We start from the raw sequence: 6,699 nt of genomic DNA, 5'->3' as shown, positions 1-6,699 counted from the left end.
AAAAATTATAAAACTACAATGAATTCAAATTGCCTCCAAAAATACTCAAAGCTGATGGGTCTACTTTAAAAAAAATTGCACCCAACGGATGCAATAATATCCTACCAAGGTAGGAACTAGTGGTTCACATGCTATTGGAAACTCTCTAGAAGTATGAAATGCAAACCTAAGCCTCTAGATACACATTAATGTAGGATTGGTGCAAAATGTATTATCAACATAAACAACTAACACCCTTAAATTCCCTCTGCACTACTTCGTTTCTTGATTTTCTTGTAAAAAAAATGTTTACAGTCCTTTCGGGCCTCATGCTTCATTTGCTTCCATAGCTAATTAAAGAGATGATGAAATTTACCTTGGATCCATGCTAATAGTTCAATGTATAAGAACTTTTGATCCACATCCCAAGAAGATCTAAGTTTGATACGATTGTCAACAACTGGCCCCACACTCATCTGTGGAGAAGATCACTGACATGTTTGTGTGTGGCAGCCTCAAGTTTCAATACCATAGAGGGATCAACTACAAGAAATTGCTGAATTTCTTTGAAGCATAGTAGAATTTTTCCTTGACAAAATGCACATGCAAACATTGCTATCCGATGATTTATGTTCTTCACAATGGATCTTTCAAGAGGAAGCTCCCATCAATATTTGCCAAATGTGGGAGAAACCCAACAAAATACCTTATCTAATGAGCAATCATAATATGGTTTAGGATCAACACGTGGTTTATAAAATGTGTAGAGAGTTCTTGCAATCAAGGTAAGCCAAGTTGGCTGAATGCATGTAACACCGTACATAAGGCTTTTTCACATGAATGAGTTCATTATATACAACAAAATCAAGTGCCAATTTACTAATAGATGAATTGTGATGAAGGAATACAATTTCTTCTACAAAGCAGGCTTGATATTTGATTACCCCTGTCTGCTGCCCTTCCAATGATGCTTTTATTGTTTTATGTGGACTTAGACAACGTGCAACTCTGTCTGCCCAACATGCATAGATTGCTTGTCCCAATATATCTTCTTGAGTTGATGTGAGAGATTTGTTGGTTGATTTCCTCCATGCAAGTTCTACATCTGCCAAATTGCCAAAAGTCCAAGTTAAGTCCTCTTTCAGTTTCTTTTCCATTTTATAGTTTAAGAGAAGATGAAGTAGTTGCTTGCGAAGCTTGGACATTTCATCCATTGTTTTTAGATGTAAAGAGTTAATTTGGCAAAACTATTTTGGATTATCTACAATTTCAAATGCACAAAGTGCCCTTGCAACTATTAAAGCTTCACTGCTCATATTCTCAAACAGTTTATGTGCTGCTTTAGCAATGGTACATTGCGTCTTAGTTTCTAGGTATTCTTGCTCTTTGGTTTCTTTCTCAACACAATATCATTTTCCATCTAATTTTGCTTCACACCTTCTCCAGCCACTGAGCGAAAATGTATAAGAAACAGATTATGCACACTTAGTGTAGCAACAACAGCCATTGCAAAAGCCAAAATCAAGCTTACACCAACACATTCATCCCCCTCCTTTAGTATTTGATGTTGGATTATTAAATGCAAAGGGCCGTTTGCCCCTGGAGCTAAACGCCCACCTACCATCCCTGATGACTTGCACAATAGTCATAAACATGAATGCGGTAGGTGAGTTTTGAAATCAAGAAAAGAGGGGGAAGAATATGAAAAAAAGGAATGCTTTCATTTCATTCATTCAGTGTGTGTTCAGTAGAACAAAAAAGAAGAGAGTCAGTTTAGAGTTCAGCAGAGTAGAGCAGAGTAGAGAAGGAAGAAGAAGAAAGTGATCAACAAATCTAATCTCTCCAGTTGCATGTGTTTCCCCTATTCACTCTGTAAGTTCATTGTTGTTGGATTTGTCTTGTTGAAGCAGTGATTGCTCCAAGCACCATTGTATGCAGCCATTAGAGCTGCAAGTTTCAAGTTTATTGGAGTTTGAATTTTTTACTAGTTTAGGGTTATTTTAGGGTTTTCTGGTTGAAGCCAAATGCTCCCAGAGTTTCTAATATTTTTAATCAAAGTTGAATAGAAAGCAAGAAAGAATACTTGAATCCATTATTCTTCTTCTATTGATTGCATTTGAGAAGTTTGTTTAGAAGCTTCAAGCTTTGGCTCTCTAGTTTTAATGGTGGAAACATTCACGTTGAAATTTCTCTAAGTTATAATTTTTTTTTAGCTTGAGCTGAGCTCACTCGACATCCATTGTTACTAAGCATTGCCCTTTGTGTGCCGAGCTTACTCAAATTCCTCTTGTGCCAAGCTAGCTCGATACCTGTTGCCTATCACTCAACACCTTCAAGTGTCGAGCAAATTGCCACTCAACTCCTTAAGGTGCCGAGCAAAACTGGCACTTGACACCTTCACGTGTCGAGCATATTTTTTAGGTTTAGGATTGTGAGTTTTAATTGGATTTTATATTTCTCACATGGTATCATAGCTTTGAGGCCCCACATTGACAGTGAGTTAGGGCATTTGTTTTCTTGGGATATTTGACATGGCAGTAGATATAGGAAAGATATGACAGCAACCACCATCCTTCAATGGACAAAACTATGATACATGGGCAAAGAAAATGAAGACCATAATGGTTGCAAATGATTTATGGAAGTTTATAGTTAATGTGTTCAATGATGTGATAGACCCAACTCAGTATGCTACACTCACAAATGCACAAAAGACTCATTTGAAAAAGTCAAGGAGAAAGGATGCAAAGGCATTAAGTTTTATTGAAGCAACAATGATAGAGACAATATTCTCCAAGATTGCAGCAGAAAATTATGCAAAGGAAGCATGGGATATCCTTGAGACAAACTTCAAGGGGATTGATAAAGTCTGTACAGTAAAGCTACAAAACACAAGGAGGGCGTTTGAGAACCTTCAGATGAAGGAAAATGAATCAGTTGTAGATTTCAATTCAAGGACCTCCAATGTGATTAACCAATTGAAGTCAAATGGAGAAGACTATCAAGAGTAGAGGATAGTGGAAAAGATATTAAGGAGTTTACCTCATAAATATGACAATTTGGTCATGACCATAGAAAAGTCAAAAGACCTCACTGTTTTGACAATGGATGAGTTGATGGGTACTCTTCAAACCCATGAGCATAGAATCAATAGATCTGCATCTTCTTCTTCCCAAGAGCAAGCATTCAAGGCTCAGTCAACTCCAAGAGGAAGGGGGAGAAGAAGAAATTTCTTAGGTAGAAACTCTAGAGGCAGAGGCAGAGGTAATGGAGGATAAAGAAATGTTGCAACAGAAAGCTCAAGAAGAGTAGATGGAGCAAGTAGCTCACAAAATACTTCAAGAGGAGGTAAGAAAAACTACTACTCAAATAAGAGTAATGTAGAATGCTACTACTGTCTTAAATATGGGTATTATGCAAGTGGATGCTGGAAGAAGCAAAATGATCAGTTAGGACAAGCAAATGTGGCTGATGTGAAAATGGGAAGTGGAAACAATGCCACTGCCTTCATCATGCATAATGTTGATGAAGAAGGAAGCCCTGAGGTTTGGTACCTCGATAGTGGATGTAGCAACCACATGAGTGGTAATGAAACCTTGTTTTCATTCATTGACAAGAGTTTCAAATCTGAGATTAAAATGGGTAACAATGGAACCCTACCAGTAGTGGGCAAAGGATCTATTATGGTCCGCACCAAGCAAGGTGAGAAGAAGGAAATACAAAATGTGTATTTTGCCCCTGGTATGAAGCACAATTTGATGAGTATTGGTCAGCTCATTCAAAATGGATACAAAGTGTTGATGGAGAATGACATGTGTGTCATTCATGAAAAAGATGGGAGCAAGAATTTACTTGCAGCAGTTCAAATGACAAAGAACAAAATGTTTCCCTTGAAGATAGAGACATGTTTCTCATCCCAAGTTGGTGTTGCATCTCGCATACAATCAACTCTAAGGAGTGTGATTGAAGACACCTCACGGCTATGGAACCTCAGGTATGGTCATCTTGGCTATGCTGGTTTAATTTTGTTATCAAATAAAAGAATGGTAGAAGGTTTGCCACGAATAGAAAATTCATGTGACAAGTGTGAGGCTTGTATTTTGGGTAAGCAACATAGGCTTCCCTTTAATTCTGAAAATCCTAGGAGGGCTAGATATCCATTAGAATTAGTGCATACTAACCTAGTTGGTCCTATGCAAGTTATTTCCATTGGGGGGAGTACTTATTTCATGACATCCATTGATGATTTCAGTCGTAGGATATGGGATTATTTTTTGAAATCTAAATCTGAAGCATTTGATAAGTTTCTTGAGTTCAAAGCCCAAGCTAAAAGAGAATGTGGACATTATATCAAGGTCCTAAGATCAGATAGAGGAGGGGAGTATACCTCCAATTCTTTTGTAAATTTTTGTAGGAAACATGGTATAAAGAAAGAGCTCACAACCAACTACACACCATAGTAGATTAGAGTGGCTGAAAGAAACAACAAGACCATTGTTGAAATGGCAAGGAGCATGATGAAAGAGAAAGGTCTCCCAATTGAATTTTGGGGAGAGGCTATGGTAACAATAGTTTACCTAATTAATAGGTGCCCTACAAAGGCAGTTCGTGATAAAATTTCAATGGAAGCATGGTCACAAGGAAGATGGACAGTTGAACACCTAAGGGTGTTTGGATGTGTTGCATATGCACATGTGCCTAAATAGCAAAGGCAAAAATTGGATGAAAAAGGTGTGAAGTGCATCTTCACAGGGTACAGCTCAGAATCAAAGGCATATAGATTATATGACCCATTGAACAACAAGATGACTCTCTCAAAGAGATGTGGAATTTTTTGAAAATTAGTCTTGGTATGGTCCAATTGATGAGTCATCGAGCACATCAAGTAAAGTGCCGATTATGAGTGAAGAGGATGCTGATGAAGAACAACAGGAAGGAGCAAATAGAAGAAAAGACAAACAACCTCAGTCATTGCCGAGCTCCTCTAGGCATGATCGAGTGTCAGTGCCGAGTACCAGTGAAGACCAAACTAGTCGGCAAAGCAACAGTAGTGAAGATTTTGATCCCACACTCTCCTCCCTATTACCAAGAAAGACCAAGAGTCTTAGGGAGATATACCAAGATGAAAGGTATGAAGGTTATGATGAGAGTGTTAATTTTGCATTATTTTTTCATAGTGATCCAATTTATTTTGAAGAAGCTATTAAGGAGAAGAAATGGTGTAAGGCCATAGATGAGGAAATAGATGCTATAGAAAGAAATGAGACATGAGAGATAACTGAATTGCCTCCCAAGAAGCAAGTGATTGGAGTGAAATGGATCTACAAGACCAAATGCAATGCTGAAGGCAAGATTGATAAGCATAAGGCAAGGTTGGTAGTCAAGGGCTACAAACAGCAGTATGGTAGAGATTATAATGAGACATATGCCTCGGTTGCAAGAATGGAAACCATGCATGCTGTCATAGCAATTGCAGCTTAGCACAAATGGAAGGTATATCAAATGGATGTGAAGTCCGCCTTCCTAAATGGTGTATTGAAAGAAGAAGTATATGTGGAGCAACCACCTGGTTATGACGTTGCAGGTGAAGAGAATAAAGTATATAGATTGAAGAGAGCTCTTTATGGGCTCAAGCAAGCTCCAAGGGCATGGTACAGTAGGATTGACTCATGTTTGATGAGCAACGGCTTTAGCAAAAGCAATGGTAAGCCTACTCTCTACATCAAGGCAGAAAATGGAATTGTATTGATTGTTGTCTTGTATGTAGATGATTTGATTTTTACTGGTAATGACAAAGCTCTAATTGGTGAGTTCAAAGAGGCCATGAAAAATGAATTTGAGATGACAGACCTAGGTCTCTTGAAATACTTTCTAGGCATAGATGTAAAACAAATACATAATGGCATCTTCATCTCTCAAGAAAAGTATGTAGGGCACATCTTGGAGAGATTTAAAATGTAGAATAGTAAGGTAGCCCCAACGCCAATATCAGTAGGTCTGAAGTTGAGCAAGGAAGACTCTAGCAAGAGAGTGGATCCAACACTATACAAGAGTATGGTTGGAAGCTTAATGTATTTGACTGCAACTCGACCAGACCTAATGCATGCAGTAAGTTTGATTTCCAGATTTATGGAAACACCAAAGGATTCCCATTGGCAAGTGGGAAAGAGGATCCTAAGGTATGTGAAAGGTACCAAGGGATTTGGAATTTTGTATACTGCAAATAATGATTTCAAGTTGGTGGGTTATACTGATAGTGATTGAGCTGGAAGTATAGATGATAGGAAGAGCACTTCTGAATACATGTTCCATATGGGATCAGGTGCAATTTCATGGGCATCCAAGAAGCAACCTATTGTTGCTCAATCTATAGCAGAGGCTGAATATATAGTAGCAAATGCAGCAGCATGTCAAGCTATTTGGTTAAGGAGGATTTTGACAGATTTGAATGAAAGGCAAGAGGATGGTACCACAATTTATTGTGACAACATCTCATCAATTGCATTGTCCAAGAATCCAGTCTTCCATGGGAGAAGCAAACACATAGAGATCAGATATCACTTCATCAGAGAGTTGGTGGAGAATGGGGATATCAAGATGGAATTTTGTAAGTCTGAGCAGCAGCTAGTAGACATTTTCACAAAGTCATTAGGCATTGGAAGTTTTGTACACCTAAAAGAGTGTCTTGGTGTAGTTGATGTGGATTAGTAGTGATCCTTG

At 38.2% G+C, this 6,699-nt stretch overlaps 1 pseudogene; it reads right to left on the bottom strand.

The window, feature by feature from the left end:
• Positions 1-236: 236 nt before the first annotated feature.
• On the bottom strand, positions 237-1,603 carry LOC149554959 (ATP-dependent RNA helicase DEAH13-like; annotated as a pseudogene).
• Between the last annotated feature and the right edge of the window lie 5,096 nt (positions 1,604-6,699).

This window comes from Cupressus sempervirens, chromosome 5 (genome assembly GCF_028749045.1).
Source record: "Cupressus sempervirens isolate cs-2001-9-10 chromosome 5, ASM2874904v1, whole genome shotgun sequence".
NCBI lineage: Eukaryota > Viridiplantae > Streptophyta > Pinopsida > Cupressales > Cupressaceae > Cupressus > Cupressus sempervirens.
This window is presented reverse-complemented; position numbering and strand designations above follow the sequence as displayed.